Genomic DNA, 20,055 nt, shown 5'->3' on the forward strand with positions numbered 1-20,055 from the left:
ATGTCTCCTTAGACGCTCTGTATAGTGACATTCACTGAGGTAGATTTAGAAATTATTTAATTAAATTGAAAAATAAATTAATATAAAAATAAAGCTGTTAAATTTAAGCATTTGATCTGTCACACAACTTCAGATCTAACAGTCAAACAAGTGTTGCGATAAAGTGTTTTCTCTTTAAAAAAATCTAATGATGAACATGTTCAGGTGAGAGGACACTGCGTTTTAAAGAAACACTCGTCTTCTGCCTCTTTCTCTGTGTTTTCTTTGCTACAACTGCTTTGTTGCTGCATCGCATTCACTGCTAGCAGATGAAAATAAACAGAAATGCATGCTTTGGCGGAAATGCATAGAAGAACGTTACGACAAGGAATGAGGACGCGGAGAGTGTCAAAATAAAGGTACCTCAAATCGATTTTTATGTCTAGCATTGATGCATTGATTCGTATAGAAATAAAATCGACCCATATCGATGTATTGTTACACACTTATGAATTCAGTCATGCATTTCAAAAAGTTTTCCCTTTGTTTGATAGACAGGAGAGGAGAGAGGTGTAGAGGAGGATAAGGACCATGAGTTGGAAATCGAGCTATATGGAAACTATATGTCAAGCACTGCCTACACCACCAGCACTACACCACCAACTTCGACCAAAAAAATAAAAAACATTTTTTGATTTGTAATGAATGAAATTTAAATGTTGGCACAAATTTAAATGTATCTGTTTGGGTTTGTGAAGATGCAGATGCTCACTGTAATGAGTAACGTTAAACTTTATTTTAGTGTAAAAGAATGATGGTAAACATCTGCTACAGTAAATGAGCTAAACTTTTCCACCACATGATATCATTAGGGCTCTCTCAAATAAATGTGTTTATAAGCTACAGAACAGCAATTAGTGACAGCATCTTAATACATATGGTAGCACATGGCACATTAGGATCTGTTTTAAGTGATGCGGAGCAAAACAACTTAATTCCTTGCTGTTCAGCATCTAATATAGAGAAGATTATTCGACTGTCAGGCTGCTGTGTTGAGCCTGACATCGACAGTGCTCCTAAATGATCCGCTCGCTTTCTACGTAATCTGATAATCGGCACTATTACGAGCTTCAGTGCGCCGACTGTAATGTCTGTAGATCAGGGTTACAGTACCAAAGATCAAACTTTCTTTTACAGTGGCCCAAATCCACGCAGCAGTACATCGGTCTCTACGGAGATATTCTGATGTGAAGATGCGTATGTAAATGAAATTAATTTTGGCAAGTGAGAAAGCCTAAGGCTCTCACGTCTGGCACAGAATCCCACAGACGCATCTCTTCAAAGCACCAGAGCCCTAAAAAGTTGATGAGAACTTTTTCTAATCGCCCATCCACCAGCACGAGGGGAGCATTAAAAATACATCATCCAGAAGACGAAAGAGAAGTGGGATTACTCTCTCCCTGCGCAGTCTCTCATCGCCACCCCGTCGAGAAGAGGAGCGGCCTCAGAAATTTCTTCATCTTCGTATATCGCAATTAGAAGCTTTTCCTGTACTCTTCTGCACTACAGGTTGACCCACTGTTGATTAAAACATCTGAGAGCACAGAGTTTTATCTACGGCACCCTTTGCAGTGAGACTAATGTATATCAAAAGAAAAAGGCTGAACTTCAGTACCGCAAACAGAATTGGGTATTCTGTTGCTTTTCCTGTGAAAATTAACTGATTTATTGCTGCTTTTGTTGTTGGTCAGAAAGCATATGACGTGTGCGTGAGTTTAAACACTGTCATATCAGACAAAACAAAAAGAGATAAACACAGAATGTCCAAACTTAGGATGCTGAACTAGACATTCTTGAAACAACTTGATGAGTGAGGTTAACTAGTTTATGACAATTTTAAATATCGAATACATTTGACAGCACCTTAAACAAGATTAATAAAAAAGGTCACCCTGTCTGTGAAATCCAAACTAAAGTCTCATAATCAAATGATGAGATTCAGGGTTTCCGGCAGCATTTTGCAGTTCGGCAGCCCGCCTAAGCTGGGAAACCCTACCTTAACTAGGTCGTCCAAAACAAAAATATTTCGCTGCACAAAATGCCGTCAGGTGCATCTCGGAGAATAGCTTGGACGCGCTTCACACCGCGAGCGGGCATGCGCGTCACACGGCCGAAATGAGAGAAAGACTGATAACTAGCCAGTTGATAAAAAATCTCGGAAAATAGTACGGATGCGCTTCACACCACGAGCGTGCACGCGCGCCACATGGCCGAAATGGTCCGTCACTGTCCAGAGGATAGCAGTTGATAAAACGCGTGTCCGTGAGAACTGTAAGTGGACTTAGGTTTTGGGTTTATTTTGTTATTGTATTCGTCTATACTTCTTCCAAACTTAAAGTAAGTTAGCTGGTGATTTTGTTGTTTGAGCAACCTTCTAGCTAGGTTTCACGTGCCTGTTGATTCGATATAATTGTTGAGCGCTCTTGCTCACTTTATTTATGTTCATTATTTACATGCTACAGTAGTTACACTCCTTTAAGATAATTTATTAATAGTAGGAAATAATCAGTTTTTACAATCTTCGCTTTGTCTATCATCGTTCGCCAGACGTTCTACAACATCTGCTTCAGTTTGTGTTTATTAACCCTTTAGTTTCACTTCATCACGCAGCTATTCCCATTAGAGGTATATGTTAAAAACATTTACATTCATTAATAATCTATTTTTAAGTTTTATTTATGCAATTATCTCAGCTTTATGCTCAAAATTTGGTATTTTTGAAGAAGAAGAGTTAATAAAAAGAGAACAAATGAGGATAGGATTAACCTTTTTTTAAAGCAGAGGTCTGTTCTTTCATTTGATATATTATATGTTAATATATTTAAAGAAGAAAATTTTCTGACGCTGGTGGGGAAAGTGTTAATAACCATACATATTCCTACATCCGCAAAACTAGATCAGAATTAACAGAGCTTTAGGTTCTATTATGGTTTTGATCAGAGTTATTACACCAATTATGCATTTTAATATTTTGTTATCGAAAATGTAATAAAAAACACACATAAGGTTATAAAAAAGCAAGCTTTTCTCCAAAATTAGCACTCTATCAAAAAGCACTGACATTTACATTTCATAGATGCAAATCCAATGTACTGACCCACCTGGTCATTAAGACTTCCTGAAAATGCCACCCAATCACTAAGCTAATACAGATTTTTCCCTCTTGCTATTTGCATAGTCAAATACAGCAATGTATTAACTGCCGATTCCTGCGGGATGTGAGCTACTGTATAGTGCCATTTTAAAGGGTAATGGACCAGAACATTAGCATCATAAGCTCATTTATAGATTAGAGACGGCCTTTAGACGGACGTTTACATCCTCGCTTCACATACATAGGCAAAAATATCATTAACTCAACCAAAATACAAACAACAGTCATTACTACAAAAAACAACTAATGGGAAAATGTACAGCATTGACTTTTAAATGTAAACTATATGATCTAAAAAGACGCTGTATAAAATCAAGGTAAACTGCATATGTTTGTGTCATGACATATATTCACATGTTAAGCAAACATAAATGCTACCATATTTACCAGATATGGATAAGCAATGACTTTTAAAAGATATATGGATGGAAACAAACTAATTGTGACTGTAGTATGTTCTGCAATTTGAAAAAGCTGTAAATTCATCTTGATCTCAAGTAAAAATTTACCCAATTTACCATTTTGACTTTCTCAGGTATGAATTTGTACGATGTGAATCATACAGGAACGTATGATTATGCGGAAAAAAGGCACAAATGAAACCCTGTTGCTATCCCCAACGTCACAATGGCAAATGCAGACGGCACTAAAATGTACAATTGAGATAAATCATACAATTAAGCCATCTTATAAATCAGTTACCTATTGCCATTTGATGCAAATTTCTTTTGTACATGAAGTGTTTTTTGTAAAAGCTAGCCTTACCGTTTTATAAGGAAAAAAGCTTGTGTGACTTTTCCCCAGCCTTGCTTGTTGCACCTTATTCTCCTGTATAGCTCTCAATGGCAATGCATTGCATTAGCAGCGCAAAAGGTCATGGGTTCAAACTCACTTTGGATAAATGCATCTGCCAAATGCATGAATGTAAATGCACTAAAAGAATTATAAACTACACTGATAAAGTATCAAACTAATGCACAAACAACAGACCAACATCTAACCTTTAAGAGACTCAAATTGATAACAATGACGGGTCATTTATAGTTGAGATAAAAATTGAGAATGGCATGCAAACCATGAATCTGAATGAACAACCCACAACCACTTAGCTATAACATGTCAGTCCAAATTGAAATCCTAACCCTCATTCAGCTTGAGAAGAGAGAGCGCAAGAACGTTAGAGAAGAGCTAATGCCCCTTTGTAACAACTTGCAGCTTAATGTTTTGTGTAGGTTGTTGGTGTGTGGAGAAGATACACGTTTCTATGATCTCGTCCATTATTCAGTTTGTGTGTGAGCTATCGCACAAACACCTCTGCTCTCCGGGGTCTTTTGGTTCATTTCACAATGCCTTGGATACGGTCTATGGCTAAATGTGGGCTGCAGCTGATATCAGAGCTTCCAAGAAAAGCTTTTGAATAAATGCCTGTTTACTCACTTTTAAGAAGACAGAGGATTACTCCCGTCAGCCAAACCCTCTCTAGGAATGACGGGACAACTCAGAAATGCAAGCATCTGCTGTATATTAGATATGGGCTCTCCAATGATCATGCTACAGTATTTATTTATGTTTTTCTTAAAAGCAATCCGTTTAATTGCACCACAGTCTGAGGGTTTCTTCATTAGCGTCTGATGAATACATTTAATTAATTGCATGTTAATGAAAAAAGCTTTTCACACAGCTGTGGAAATAGATGCTTTTGACACAACCAAGTGTATACGAATATTGATTTTCATATTGTGTTTACTAAGGACTGGACGCTTTAAAATGCCACGCTGTTTCTGCACTACACCTCCTTTACAACTACATGCAAAAACCTCAGAAAAGTGTAAACACAGTGGCACGTTCAAAACTACTTTTTTAATGCTATGTCATGCATTTTAACTTATTAACACAGTTGTAATCCTCATGCTAAACAAATGCAAAGTGTGAAAAAAATAGTTTTGCGTGTGACTGAGTATTTCAGGGCCAAATTCATGCTTCGTGCATTTTTTTGAACATGGGTACTCGTGTTTTTTTATTTTGATGAGTTTCATATAGAAGAAATCAACCATTAAAAATCTCCTTCAGATTAACATTTGCTACATTACATGCAACCAGTTTGTAATCAAACTGATGGACTGAAAAGGCTTCAGGTAAACACCTTGATCAGACTGAGTTCGATCTGACTCAAATATCAATCGGATTGAAAAGGATGCTATAGTATATATTAGGGCGATAATTATTATATAATCAATTAACTAATCAGGATTACAATTTTGGGTGAAATAAGTACATCATCGCCAAAATCCTCAATTAAAGCTGTCCATTTGTGTTCATTTCTGTGCGTTTCAGCAGTATGTTTGGCAAAATCTATATTGCATGTGCAGTGAAGAGAATTGTAAAATTGTAAAAAGCCTACAGTAGTGACTCTGTTCAAAACTTGCTCTTAAAGCGACAGTTGCCCCTGTTTTTTTGATCAGAAAAATAATCCAATCAATAACTGGAAAAACATTGTATGATCCAACTGTGAGTTTTGTGACCCATTAAACCAAATGAACCCATTAAATGGTGAGTATATCCAGTGTGGAGATGAGCAGGAACAGTTGGTTTGCATGAAAATCCAAATTTTTTATTTGTTAAAAAACAACAGCATAAAAAAACAACAAGAATAGCAAAGCAAACATTGTGGTCAGTGACCCCATAGGCTTTGTATTGGCAAAATTTGGCTCGTGGTGAAAACTAATTGAGGAACTCGACATTATGCCCTCCCATCAAGTGGCATTTTCTGATCTGTGACTTCAGTTAATATTTCAAATGTCAGTTCAGTTAGAAGAAAATATTTGTATTGATGAATGTAATTTGATTATTTATGTGTTATTTGTGTTTTGATAGATGTTTTGTCTTTTTTTATTCAAGCTACTTGAATTCATTTTGGGTTACCAAAAACTGAAGAAGATTTTGAAAATTTGCGAGCCCTGTTTGGGCACAAAATACACTGGTGAATGAGATATACTGATAAGCTGACGTGTAGCAATTAATGTTGGATTTTTTACCAATAACATAACTTCCATAATTATTTGTTACATATATACATTATATTATTTATTTTGGATGTTTACCATGCAGCTGCTTCACAGAAAGTTATAAAACATTTCAAAACTTCAGTGTAAAGTCTATTAATTAACTGATAATTATAATATCAAGATAAATAATTGATAATTATGATTTTTGTCAAAATCGTGCAGCCCTAGAATACACTGTTACCCTAGTAACACCTGTTCAATTTCTCATGAATGCAATTATCTAATCAACCAATCACATGGCAGTTGCTTCAATGCATTTAGTGGTGTGGTCCTGGTCAAGACAATCTCCTGAACTCCAAAGTGAATGTCAGAATGGGAAAGAAAGGTGATTTAAGCTATTTTGAACATGGCATGGGTGTTTGTAGTGATGGTGAAATGAAGCATCGAATCAAGCATCGATACTTCCCTTACTGTTTCGAACCATGATTCGAAGCCTCAACGAGGGTGTCGAAAACAGCGCCATCTTTTGGTTTATAAAACATAGCAGTCGCTTCTGGAAGAAGCTCCGTCAGTGAAGCAACAAGCTGATGAAATTCAGATGAATATTAATATTATGTGTACAAATAAAGCTTAGACAACATGTGTGTGAATGGTCAATATATTAAATGCATTTACTCATTCTGTGGCAAAAATTTCAGTATTAATTAATAAGAGCTGATATTCATATGATTCAATACTGTATTTTATTGAATAATGTTCACACTCACAAGTATATGTACATACAATACTATTTATTCAATATTATGTGGGACTAAAATGTGAATAATGCAAATAACTGCTTAAAACCTCTGGGGTTCGAACGTTCTGACACACAAAGCGAAGCGCCCACGTGACTGAGCAGAAAGTGAAGCTTCGTTCGTCATCGGTCACGTGATTTCTATGTTAACAACACAAGCTTCGAATCGATGCTTCATCTGGCACGCCCCCTTTTGCTCGACACAAGCTCCGAAGCCCCGCTTCAAATGTAACATCACTAGTTGTTTGTGCCAGACGGGCCGGTCTGAGTATTTCACAATCTGCTCACTTACTATGATTTTCCACACAACCATTTCAAGGGTTTACAAAGAATGGTGTGAAAAGGGAAAAACATCCAGTATGCGGCAGTCCTGTGGGCAAAAATGCCTTGTTGATGCTAGAGGTCAGAGGAGAATGGGCCGACTGATTCAAGCTGATAAAAGAGCAACTTTTACTGAAATAACCACTCGTTACAACGAGGTATGCAGCAAAGCATTTGTGAAGCCACGACATGCACAACCTTGAGGCGGATGGGCTACAACACCAGAAGACACTACCGGGTACCACGCATCTACAAATAGGAAAAGGAGGCTTATTTGCACGAGCTCACCAAAATTGGAAAGATGAAGACAGAAAAAATGTTGCCTGGTCTGATGAGTCTGAATTTCTGTTGAGACATTCAGATGTTAGAGTCGGAATTTGGCGTAAACAGAATGAGATCATGGATCCATCATGTCTTGTTACCACTGTGCTGGCTGCTGGTGGTGGTGTAATGGTGTGGGGAATGTTTTTTTGGCACACTTTAGGCCCCTTAGTGCCAATTGGGCATCGTTTAAATGCCACGGCCTACCAGAGCATTGTTTCTGAACATGTCCATCCCTTTATGACCACCATGTACCATCCTCTGATAGCTACTTCCAGCAGGATAATGCACCATGTCACAAAGCTCGAATCATTTCAAATTGGTTTCTTGAACATGACAATGAGTTCACTGTACTAAAATGGCCCCCACAGTCACCGAATTTCAACCCAATAGAGCATCTTTGGGATGTGGTGGAACGGGAGCTTCTTGCCCTGGATGTGCATCCCACAAATCTCCATCAACTGCAAGATGCTATCATATCAATATGGGCCAACATTTCTAAAGAATGCTTTCAGCACCTTGTTGAATCAATGCCATGTAGAATTAAGGCAGACCAGAAAGGGGGTCAAACACAGTATTAGTATGGTGTTCCTAATAATCCTTTAATTGAGTGTATATCAATCAGTTATCTGATGCATCAGCAAACATAAATCAACATGAGTATTTTCTCTAGTAAATTCTGCACATGCACAGTGGAATTGCGCTAATGTTCATGCCTCATATTTACCTCTCATTTACGTATTCACAAAAACATGCAACACAAATTATTAAGTGAATGGGTGCACTAGCTATGTGCTTGCGCGGACGATTAGTTCGGATCATGAACATGTAAACGAATTGGCTTGCAATATGATTGATGAAAATTGATGCATGTAAACACATCCACTGAAGATCTAAGCAACAGTGATAACAAAACAGTTGAATGCTGAACTGTGAATGGTTTAATTCATCTTATATCTATCTTACCATTTATAGATTCATGCGGAGTGTCATGACAACAGAAACACAAGACTAAACCAGAGCTCATCTACAACTTCAATGCTATTCTTTTCTTTGGTGTTCCCTGCAGGAACTGTTTCCTTCAGAAAATGCAAATGTAGTTATTTTGTTATCTGGCTAATACAGACTTCAACATATGAATGAAAAACTAGGGAAAGGTCAATTATCATTAAGGATTATATCTCAAAAGCTACTTTACTCATAAAGACATAATTACAACCACACATTTAATATCTCTCTGTACTGTCCTTTACGTTATTTTAGCTTGACCTTATATATATATATATATATCAATTGAATGTGCTACAATACTAAACGTCATAAGAATATAGCCTCAGTCAGTCCGACCAAAAATAGCTGTGATGCAATGAAAATATATTTCAGGGAAAATTTCATTGCCTGCTCTACACCCAAACACCTAGCGATGTCCTTGTTTGCATAACCCGTCAATCACAGGCCTCCTCTTTTCACCTCATATCGCTGAAAGATATGACTGCCAGATGCCCGTGAAGCCAAACCACAGTCATCCGTTCCTGCAGGGCATTTTGTGAATTCTGCGTTCTTTCTTTCTACTGTATATAACTCTTGGAACAGCACACGGGGTTAAACCAGTTATGGCCACAGGATACCAGCATATGAAGATGAATTCCATAATGTAGAAAGAGAGACGAATTTCTGTTGCCCGCTGGGACCCTGACGAAAATATGACGCAAGCCTGAAGCCCTACATCACTGACTTTGGCACCAAGCGCATTTGTGGGTCATCTGTGGACTCAGGTGACCTCTCTGCTTGCAACAGAGTTAAAGCCAATCATCACATCTCATTGGCATTAAATCTAACATATGGTGCCTAAAGGGACCACATTTAAAAGATTATGGATGGCAAAAGATACTGCAAATAAAAACATGCTTTTATATGACTTAAGAAAACTCTGGAGAGTTGGAGATGTATGGATTACTTTCATGGTACTTTTATGGTGTTTTGCTATTATTTTAGAGCAGGGGTGGGCGTTCTTGTTCCTGGAGGGCCGTTGTCTTGCAAAGTTTATAGGGGTGTGACGATGCATCACATTTCTTAATAAAAATATCTGTCTGAAATCACCTTTAAATCAATTTAAAGCTCAAATTGATGCACAGCTCGTACATGTACCACGGCTCTTTGATCAGTAAGTCCTTATCAATCTATAATCACTATGATTTTGAGTCGTTTATAGCGTGCATTTAAAAAAGCAATACTCGTCAAACACACACATTCAAAATACTCTTTATTAACATTAAAATACCTGAAAAAGTTCAAAGAACAGCGATAAAAACATGCTTTTAGACATTTTCTGTAATAGCGCTTGTAATGATACTTCTTCTGCGGCCAAATGAAGTTTCTGCACAAGAGTGCCCTCTGGCTTTTGGACGTGATGGCATTTTACTGTAATTCATTAAAATTCATTGATTGAGAAAAAGCACATTTGCACAATTAATCTTCCCAGCCCAAACGTTTAGCTCAAAGGTGAGTTTAATAATTGGGTTGGAGTTAAACTTTGCAGGACAATGGCCCTCAGGGACCAGGAAAGCCCACCCCTTTTTAGCATCTGTCCCCATTCACTTTGATTATATAAAAATAAAGTTCAGGTCTTCAACTTTAAAAATAAAGTTCAGGTCTTCAACATTTAATCTCTTTTGCTAATTCATATTAATAGGAAATCATGTCAGTTTAATAACATAACAACATAAAAGTGAACAAATTAAGACAAAAATTTCATGATATAAATCTGGAGTTCCTTTCACACAAAGGGTTGATCCCAGAAAATTGCGATAGAAATGCCAGAATTAAAATACCAGAATTAATCCCAGGAATAGATCTCGGTATAGGGACCTAGTAACATTGCCGGGATCGGTCATACTGTCCACAAAACAACGATGCACTCGTATGCAATTCACTAGTTTATGCTGCCCTACAAAGGCAAAGCGCAGTAACTACGCATTTGGTCAAAATTGGGTTAAGGGTTGAAATGGGCTTTGTGAGATCTGCTGTGTCTTGTGACAAAGTCTCCTGGTTTAATTTTGTCCCATTTCAGAGAAACGTGTGTGCAAAAATTGCAATAACATGTTTGACTGGCTATTGTAAAACACTTTAAGGGCATGTTCTCGGTTTCAGTGTTTTCTGAATCACCCGCAGTGTGAATGAACCAACATCAACCAATCCCAGATAAATCCCAGGACACATTAAGGGTATGGGCTACTTCTAGATCTACTTCTTTGTTCGCATTTTTAACATTAATTGCACAAATTTCTAGAAGAACAGAGCTATGTCCTTTTCCATCAGCAGCTGTGGTGTTGCCTACCTTGAGGTAACATCATTAAAACCGTAAACAAAAGATTAAAGAAAGAGAGAGAGAGAGAGAGAGAGAGAGAGAGAGAGAGAGAGAGAGAGAAGGTAAAAAAATAAAGGCAGATTCGCTTTCATCCTGTTGGTTCCTTCACACCAGAGCATGTGGTCCATGAGTCACCGCCTCATATACGCCTGTTCTCATTGGTTATTTGAAAAGGTGAGATAAACAGAAGCATCACCCCAGCGGCATGGGAAACATCACCTCAAAAACATCACATCAGGAGCACAGGTTAAAAGCCTTCCTCAAATACATGAATAAAACTTAAAAAGTTGTACCATATTTTATCATTTACTGAAGAAAATGTGACTGGAGTTCTCACGAGCATTGCTACAGTATGCTTTTGCTAGACATACCCCTCCATAATAGGCACAAACAGAACATAAAAACTAATTATGAATACATAATGGTGTTTTCCAAAGCATTTCTGAAACTAAAGGACATTAGTTAGAAGTTAACTAATGTATGCATGAACATAAACTTTATTGGTGATGCTTACGGTATTAATTTTTACTGTAACTTATTATTACATCTTGCAAATGTGAGTGCTTGTTGAAGAACTAATCCAATATGGCTCTAGTTTTTAACTAGTAGACAAATAATCAAAACTAGTGATTTTACAAAAGAAAACAGGAAAATATCAGAACTCTTGATGTGTAAACTTTAAAGAGTTGCGCAAGTGTGTCTCATACTGTAGTCCATTAACAAACATTTGGCGACTAAAGCAATGAATGCTTGTGTGTTTAAGTGCGCTCAGTAGTAAATACACAGAGAGACGCGTTTCAAAAAGCAAGCGAAAATAAAATCTTTCTGTTATTGACACTTCCGTAGCTCTAAAATAATAATAATTATATTTAATTTATACATTAAAGACAGTGTTATGATTCATTTAATTTGATTTCTGTACCTCATGCTAATTTCAGACCTTAATAATGTGCAACTTTGTTCTTTTTTATAAATGCTTGCAATTTCTTTATTTGTTATTAGATTTTCCACACCCCTTTATTGCTGATCCGAAAAATAATCAGAAGCATGCATCAAAAAGTGTAATGTGATCTGATCCATCACACCCCTAGTAAAGTTAGTACAGAGTGATATTAGCCATAAATGCAATGGTACTAATAATTGGCATAATCATTTATTACGGTGTTTTGGTCTTCGGCTTTGGTTTCCTCTTTTTCGGTTTTCTGTTTCAGCCAAGAATTTTCATTTCGGTGCAACCCTATATGAAATGTAGGTTCACATATTCCTGTCAGGTGTTTGTTTTCCAGCATACACCCATCACACAAAACAAATGTCATAGTATGCTTTTCCTACAGAGTTACCAGAGGAACTTAAGTCCAAAGTGAGGAATACCTATTAGACACACTAATCTCTGAATCACTATTGCCCACAAACCCTACTAGGCACCAGCAAACTTTCAGGGATCACAGAAAAGCTGTTTATGAGTGCATTATTTTTTATGGATTAGTTGTTAAATGTGCAAGTATAAAAAGCACACTGGAGAACAGATTGGATTCATCATCTGCACTGACAGCAAGCAGGGTTTACAGTCTCTTAATTTTAAATGTCTTTTCATTAAACTGACAACAACGCATTACAACACGATGCATCATAATGATGAGATGTTTGCATTTGATAAGAGCGTTTAAAGCAATTAATGCAAATCTGGAGATGCTTTTTTCCTGGTGGATAGTCATGCCTGTTGCCATGGAGCAGTCTTGAGAAAAACACAACTAGATTGCTTGGTCAGGAGAGTGGAGAAAAAAACAATCCACACAATTATCATTTCCTCTTAGACACAAATTTGGCATTTAAATAAAGTCTGACGGGTTATGACTATAAGTGCATTAAGGATAATCGAGGATGGAGAGCAGTGTTTGCAATAACCTTAATTTGATTGAGGCATTTATCGCGCGCATGCACACGCAGAAGGATCCGTTTCAGGTGCCCTGTCGGTGTATTTCAAGCGCATGCTTGCGTGCACATACATTAAGGGTCTATTTTAGGTCTGTTGTTATTTCTTCCATTCTATCTCTATGCAGGAGTCAGTGCATACTAAACAAATCATTTGAAATTCCTCACGCAAAGACCCATAAACTTCCCTGTGCACCAGCACCAAATCCATCATTCACACTGACAGGCGTCACAACTGGAAGAGAATCCCTGTTCACCGCAGATAAAGCACACAGGATATAAATATATCATCTTGAGAGAAAGCCCTGTGCACCTGCCTTCCAGGTGTACAGTATTAAACAATACAGCAAATCCGGAACAAAGACCCAAACCGTTGTCGGATATTGCTGAACAAAACATATGAAATGGCCGTATTTTCAAGCATGAAAACAAAAACGGAAAAACACTGAAGCTCTGAGCCAGCACAACAACTTTTGTTTTATCAGCTGATTGGAGAGTCTACTTTTTTGTGGTAGTTGACAACATGAAAAGACAACACGATAAGCTGAAAGACGAATAAACCCAGCACATTCTTCTGAAGAATGTAACCTTTTATCACTGTAGCACAACTAACACTGGTTCAATCTTTTCATATTCAAACACTGACCTTGCTTGCACTTTTGAATGGTACAAATAGCTTAAGTTGTGGAGAATTTTTGTTGCCTAACATTTCAGTGTACAACGGGGTTACAAAATACTACATCAAAATCCACAAATATGAATCACTGGCTGTTCTGCTCTTTAAATACTAAAATGAAGGTGTTAAAGGGGACATTTCACAAGACTTTTTAAAGATGTAAAATAAATCTTTGATGTCCCCATAGTATCAATGTGAAGTTCTAGCTCAAAATAAAATATAGATAATTGATCATAACATGTTAAAATTGCCACTTTGTAGGTGTGAGCAAAAATGTGCCCTTAAAATGCAAATGAGTTGATCTCTGCACTAAATGGCAGTGTATTATCCCCTTCTGACATCACAAGGGGGACCAGATTTCAATGACCTATTTTTTCAAATGCTTGCAGTAAATGGTTTACCAAAACTATGTTACTGGGTTAATATCGGGTGTGCCTCATAAGTCTTGAAAAGTGAAGCTGCTGGCTCTTTGATCGCCCCCTGGTGGCTGGCTGCAGTACAAGTCATAAACCCGCCCTCTCTATTCAAATGAATGGGACTGTGCACTAAATAAAAAAATATTTACACTTCCAATAAAAGTCTCCAAAAGATGATTTTGGCCCTTTCAATTAGTTGTAACCATGGTGATATATGTTCAAGTGTTAATTTTTTTGATAAGTTAAATTTTAGCTAGTAATTTGCGTGTCGTTATGATTGCCGTGGTTGAAATGGTTGCGTGAGCGTTTGGGCGGAAGTTTGGTACCGCGGCTCCGCCTCTGGTTCCACGGACGATTCCTTCTGTGCATGCCCTGGCTCCTTACTGACGTTTTTACGTAACATGACGGCGACCATGGTCGGACATTTTTGGCTTCAATTCATTACATTGGAGGGAGTCGATGTCACGTCATCCATCTTTTTTTAGTCTATGGTTGATATTTATCACATTATCACACCGGGACCCAATTAAAACACTTAAACATGGAAAAAGTCAAATTTTCATGATATGCCCCCTTTAAAGTTTATCGAAATATAACAGACCTTATAAAAAGCACACACATGTAGGACACAAAACATCCACACATTTTATGATGCATGTAGTATACGGTTTTGTAAATGCACAAAGCATGTAATGCTTGCATTGAATGCTTTCAAATCATTCAAAAGTCATACATCATTGCAATACTGACATTAGCACACAGTCCATGTCTGTGTACATCTGTAAACCACAGTCATTCAGTGTTTTGTGATAATGACCATGTTCACACACCGCCCCTTACAAGGGTACTGCTGACAGCTCTTAGACTTATTCTGCATGCATCTCTCAGGACTTTACAGTAACATGATGCTAACAAGCAGCTGTTTCATCTGCTTAAGCTTAATGGGTAAAGATTAATGTAACTTTGACAATCTCATGTTTCTCAAGAATTTAACTAATTCAGTTAACGACACACTGACCTGCACTGGTTAACATTAAGTAAAATTTAAGCAAACTTTAAAATATCATATTTATTTAGTTGAGAAATTCAAATTTCCAAATATCATCATGTTTTTGTAATAGCTGTTTGGTTAAACTTACTACAGTAGGTTATAGCGTCTCTTTTGTCTAATTTATAATGGGGCAAGTTGTCACGGTTGTGTAATATGTTTGTATACAATAAGTAAAATACTTTTTTCTAATGTGCAGATCAAAAGTTTGCTATGTCGATATACAGTAGTAACTTTATTATACTGTACTGGTTTAAATGCTGTTCTTAAATTATATTCTAAATACAGATATATTATGGCTGTGTGATCTTGTATTGTTTAAACTTCAGATAGTTTATTCAATGAACAGCAGGTTCCCATTGTGACAACTTGCCCCATATAGTGTAAAAGCATGCCCTGTTATAAGGTCAGCGTGTGTTGAATGAAATGATTCATATTTTATAGATTTTCCCTAAACAACCATAATCAGCAAATACTTTAAGTAAGAGACTACACAGAAATGGACTTTCAAAAAGAAACCAAGCCATAGAAACATTCGCTGGAGTAAAAAGTGTGACACTAGACGCGGTCTCCTCCATTTCTCTCCAGAGCATCATGTGTGCACACAGTAAACAAAGAAACAACAACTCTACTATCATCATAACAGTGCGTATATCCGAGCTCACCTTGCTCTAGATCTGATGTGATCTACTTTAATCCGACAGTCCGGATCTGTGCTCGTGATCATCCGCTGGAGTTACAGTAAAATCGCACCTGTATCCCACAAACTTGTTATCTGTCGCGGTTTAAACAGGAGAACAGTTCCCGACAGCACTTGGACTAAAAAGAGACCCAAATCCGAAAATGTCCTGCAATCATAAGCGATCACTTCCGTCCATAAAGAGTGAGATCGTGAAAGGTGATCGGAGAGCGACGAAAAGAGCGCGCGGCGGCGGCGACGCCATCGGTCTGCGCGTATAAACGAGCGCGCGCACTCACACACACGTCAGTCACGCAGAGATATGAATTACACTGTCCACACACGCGCGTATCGTCCTACAAACCGAGGTCATCTGACGAGTCTACTGGCTCTCCTCTTCAAACGACTAACTGGTTAGTTTACTTTCAGAGTCAGACAGTGGTCGCGTGACTTTCCTCTCCAAAAGTAGGCACTGTGGCTGTGCCATTGTAGCTTACAGTACAATGATGTGTCAGATGGTACTGAGGGGTCATCACAGTGCTATGACATAATTGATGGTTAAATGCATGTTTATGTATTTTGATTGTCTGTAAAAATCGAAATAAAACCTAAACTAAAGATTTTATTAATCTTATTTATCTCTATCGAGCATTTTTTATTTATTTTTTTCACTTGCAATTGCTTTGCTATCTATCGTTTGCATAGTTAAGTACAGTTAGCCTACTTCAGTTAGTGTAGTAAAACCATGGTTTTGATTATAGTAATCTATGCATAAAACATGGTTACCACAATAAAACAATTGTTAATTTCTACATGTTTCACAACTTTAAAAAACTTTATTAAAAAAAATGCCATACAGGATATAGAAATGGACCAAATTGTAAATATTTTATCATCACTCTCAAAATAGCAAATCATTTCTTTCACATTCAATGTTATCACTTAACCAGTTACTTCATTGTCAGAATCTCATAAACTTCGGTACGTCATCACTGACAAAAGCAAACTTGACCTCTGAACCACACAAGGTCATGCAACCCTAAATTTGTTTCAAAGATAATATAAAAGTGTAAAAAGCTGTTTATTATGTGTCAAAGAACACTTTTCTGAAAACTGACATGTGTGCACAAAGTTATTATACGGAGAGGTTGAAAATAGCCGCCCACTTGTAAACATAGTCTGATAATGCTGGGTTGTTTCAACCCATGGTAGGGTAAAAAATCTTGACATTTTTGATTAATTTAAGCCAGAGCCCGTCGGATTTGCCCATATTTTACCCAACCATGGTTGAAACAACCCACTATTTTTAGTGTACTACATTAGAGGGTTCACGAGCCCATTCAACTTCCATAGTATTCTTTTTTCCTACTATGAAAGTGAATAGGGGCTCATGATCGGTTTGGTTACAAACATTCCTTGAAATATATTCCTTCGTGTTTATCAAAACAAAGAAAAACATGAGAGTGATTTTTGTGTGAACAATCCCTTAAAAGAATTTATTACTACAGTATGCTACTGTAATGACAAATGGCACGCTCATGCACCCTAACAGAAAGTACTACAATGTACTTATACGGTACATGTCCAGAAATATGCCTTACCCATGATATATTTTTCGGAAATGTCATGTTTATTTGTGGTAGTTTCTGCATTTTTATTAAGGATGTCCCATCTGTGACCAATTAATTATTCTTTAGTAAAATTTAAATAACGTACACTCATCAATTCATCAAATGCCTCTAAATGAAGCATTAAAGGGCTCTGTCTCTGCTGTCTAGTAACTCCATACTGAGACGATGCTGTTTAATTACTCAAAATCTGCTCTTGAAATTGTCATGCTTTTGCTGAATATAAAAGGCTGCATAGAGTGTCAGAAATGAATGTCCTTTTATAATGTCTCAGCAGATTTGACAGCCGCTTTTGTGGAGCATCCAAACGTTTCCATCCCATCACAATGTGCATCCAAAGACGACAGAGGAAGCCAATTCATCTGAGCGCCTGATAATCGGTGATGCACCATTCATTTGTCTCTAATGTCATATGTAGGACCACATCCCGGCTCTGGCAGATGCTGTGCGTTTTTCTTGCATTTCTCATCAAACTGTGAACATTTGTTGCTAACATTCTGCTATATGAAATGTAATTTATTGCTGTGTAAGAATAGATTAAGGAGTTGGATGGTTTGTATGTATTTTTCATTTATTTTCTGTTAAAATAGCAGATGATTTGAGGTCTGTGTAAGGATTTGCACTTTCATTAATAGCAATATCTGATTTAATGCAAATTCAACATACAGGCATTTCTGCTGTCTGTGTTTGTCACCAAAGATTAAATTTCCTCCCATGGTTCTCTTCGGAATGGTGCATCAGCAAACCAGTGTGTTATGACATCTCACAGCGTAGGCATTAAAATTGCTCAATAGGCAGAAAAAAAATAACAACAACTACAGTGGCTTAATATTTTAAGGGTGCAAAACTACTTTGCAAGTGTGTTAAAATGTCCTTGGCATCCATCCGTGTGTCTCTGGATCAGCAGGGCTGAGGTCGCCAGGCTCTCATGTGACCCTGCTGTGGGGCAGAGCTTATGGCCAGCCTGTCTAAACAGGGGCTGAAATTTGATGATAGCCGCTTTGAGCAGGTGCTGCCAAACGGCGGCCTGCCGTCGAGACGAGGTCAAACAGGACTCTTTACGCGCTGCTTGTAGGAGACAAGGATTGAGACACAGCTCATTAGCCTGAAAGAGTGAGAGCGCTCCTATCCGCTCCTGTTTAGCCGCTTAAACAGTGCACTGTGTAGTTAATGGAGTCTTTGAAAAAGCTGCAGGGCTGAACCACAGTACTGTCAATAGCACACATCTATTTTGATCTCAGACAGTTTTACCAGATTATCAGTTTTGATGGCACTGACATCACTGTGCATGTGTGATGTAGCTGTTAGCGATACTTTTTCCGCCATCTCTTTTTAGTGTCTTTCTGCACTTTTCTGTGTCGATTAATTTATTTATGCCCCTTTTAAATTATGCACCAAATAATTAACACTCTTTTATTGGTTGGACAAACAGGTAGTACTGCGCCAATGTCAGACCGCAGCTGGAGTCAAAGTTGCTAAGCGTTAGTATTCCTATTTTTAGGCAAATCAAGCTACACTGTCAAAAAAAAGGGTAATTACCTGATGAAAATACCTGAAACACTTTGAAAAATTGTCCCTAGCTATCACTGTAGCGTTACCCTTACAAATGATACGCATTTCCACCTAAAGAGTTCATATTAGTAACTCCGAGGTACATATTAGTATCGAAAAGTGCTTTTTAGTACCACAAGGGTATGTATTAGGACCTTTAAAAGAGTAGACTTCTGCCCGGTGATGGCTTGAGACCATTTTTTCTGATAGTGTATGGATATTTTCAACTCATGAGCAGTACAGTAATGCCTCTAATGTATGCCTGTAGCTTAGCAAATTGTGTTAGTAGTATAACAGGTCATGGGTTCGATGCCCAGAAAACCGAAGTGCTTAATAAAATGTATTCTTAAAATCCATTGTAAGTCACTTTGAATAAAACATCTACCCAATGCAGTTTAGTCAAACATTCCCTTCTTAGTCTCTAGTGAACTATTATTAAATGAAGATAAACTGATTCAGTAGTAACTAAATCATTTGACAGTGATGACCAGACGTCTGTATGGCTGAACTTTGAGAGGGTTGTGGTGTGTTAGCGCTCATCACACCTCTGGCACAGCGCTGAATATCTCTCATAGTGTGGTCATCGAGAGCTGTGATAAATCTAATGCTTTAATCTCCCGCAGCTGTTTGGATTCACTGCTTTTGGCAGCATAGGTTAAGGACGTCCTTTTCTCTAAAAGACACCTGAGATAGAAATGAGAGCTGTCAATCACCCGTCTGCATATTAACTGTCCGAGCGATGAGATTTGAACCTGTGCTGGTGTGTGTGAGTGCGATACGAACTCGATATGTAATTGAAGCTTCAGGCGCTCAGTGTGAGACGCAGGCTTTTTTAAACCGATTCATTAAGTTTTCTAACACTGAGTGATAAACATGAGGAAAAAAATTAACAAGAGTTCCAGTCATGCTGTGTTTCTTGGAGCTTCAGGACTCATGTAAGTGTTGTGATTCCAGTACCATCGGACGCACGTGTGTTGTCACGCTTACGCGTCTGGATGGAACTTAACTTCCGGTCTGTGTTTGTTTAATGGTCTGGCTAGTGGCCAAACTGAACTCTGGAACAAATACCTTGTTGAAAATAACAAATCTTTTGGTTTCCTAAAGACGAGGGGAGACGGCGAG

At 37.7% G+C, this 20,055-nt stretch overlaps 1 protein-coding gene across 3 annotated transcripts in view; it reads right to left on the reverse strand.

Moving 5' to 3' along the window:
• Positions 1 to 16,230, reverse strand: part of LOC135786566 (zinc finger matrin-type protein 4) — a 152,536-nt gene extending 136,306 nt beyond the window's left edge. The window contains exon 1 of one of the 3 annotated variants that reach the window (XM_065296033.1): positions 15,741 to 16,229. The gene's annotated coding sequence lies outside the window, so the exon portion shown is untranslated. Of the gene's footprint in view, positions 1 to 15,740 lie in introns of all 3 variants that reach the window. The other 2 variants (XM_065296034.1, XM_065296032.1) reach the window with 2 other exon arrangements.
• Between the last annotated feature and the right edge of the window lie 3,825 nt (positions 16,231 to 20,055).

Source organism: Paramisgurnus dabryanus, chromosome 20 (genome assembly GCF_030506205.2).
Source record: "Paramisgurnus dabryanus chromosome 20, PD_genome_1.1, whole genome shotgun sequence".
Taxonomy (NCBI): domain Eukaryota; kingdom Metazoa; phylum Chordata; class Actinopteri; order Cypriniformes; family Cobitidae; genus Paramisgurnus; species Paramisgurnus dabryanus.